Genomic DNA, 914 nt, shown 5'->3' on the forward strand with positions numbered 1-914 from the left:
CACTTCCCATATTTAGGAGGGATACCACTTAAGATGCCACGCACGCAGTTTTACGTCGCGCGAAACAGTAGGTGGACGAAGCCAAGCGAGCATTCGCCTCGAGAGCGAAAAGAACTCGGTTTACAAACACACCGTGGCTCGACGTGGAGGAGGGAGGGTGGAGGAGGGAGGGTGGAGGAGGGGGGGTGGAGGAGGGAGGGTGGAGGAGGGAGGGGGAGGAGGGGGGGTGGGGCAGGGGAGCAGGGTGGGGAAAGGGGGAGTGGGGAGGGGTGGAGGGGGTTGGAGTGGGGAGGGCTGGAGGGGGTTGTGGTGGAAGGGCAGGAGGGGGTTGGGGTGGAAGGGGTGGAGGGGGTTGGGGTGGAAGGGGTGGAGGGGAGAAGTGGAAAAAAGAGGAGAAAGGAAGGGGTTGATGGAAGCGGATGGAGTTGGGGGTAAAGGGTTAGGGATGGGGAAAATGGGGGATGGGAGAGAGGGAGAGGAGAGACGAGAAGGGAAGACGGAGATGGGAGAGAGGGAGGAGGCACAGGAGAGGGATAAGGGATAGGCGAAGAGGTGAAAGGAAGGAGAGGGAGAGGAAGGTGGAAGCGAGAATGGGAGAGAGGAAGGTGGAGCAGAAAAGGTGGAAGGTGGAGGGGGTTGAAGTCTGAAATTGTGATTTGTGAACGTCCTATCAACGTTTGTATGCGCGGGCGTATTTGGAGAGGTCCTTACACACACAGGGGGGAGAGTGCGAGGCGAATAATCAACCTCCTCAAGGCTTAACCAGAAAGAAGAAAGTAACGATGAAGTACGATGCCCCCCCCCCCCACATATACACGAAACCTATGCAACAGAGCCTCATGCACATCCACAAAGGGAAATGGGGCTATGGCTGCACATTATCCATCATCCTTCTAGATTCATACATTTCAATA

This window comes from Penaeus monodon, chromosome 32 (assembly GCF_015228065.2).
Source record: "Penaeus monodon isolate SGIC_2016 chromosome 32, NSTDA_Pmon_1, whole genome shotgun sequence".
Taxonomy (NCBI): Eukaryota; Metazoa; Arthropoda; class Malacostraca; order Decapoda; family Penaeidae; genus Penaeus; species Penaeus monodon.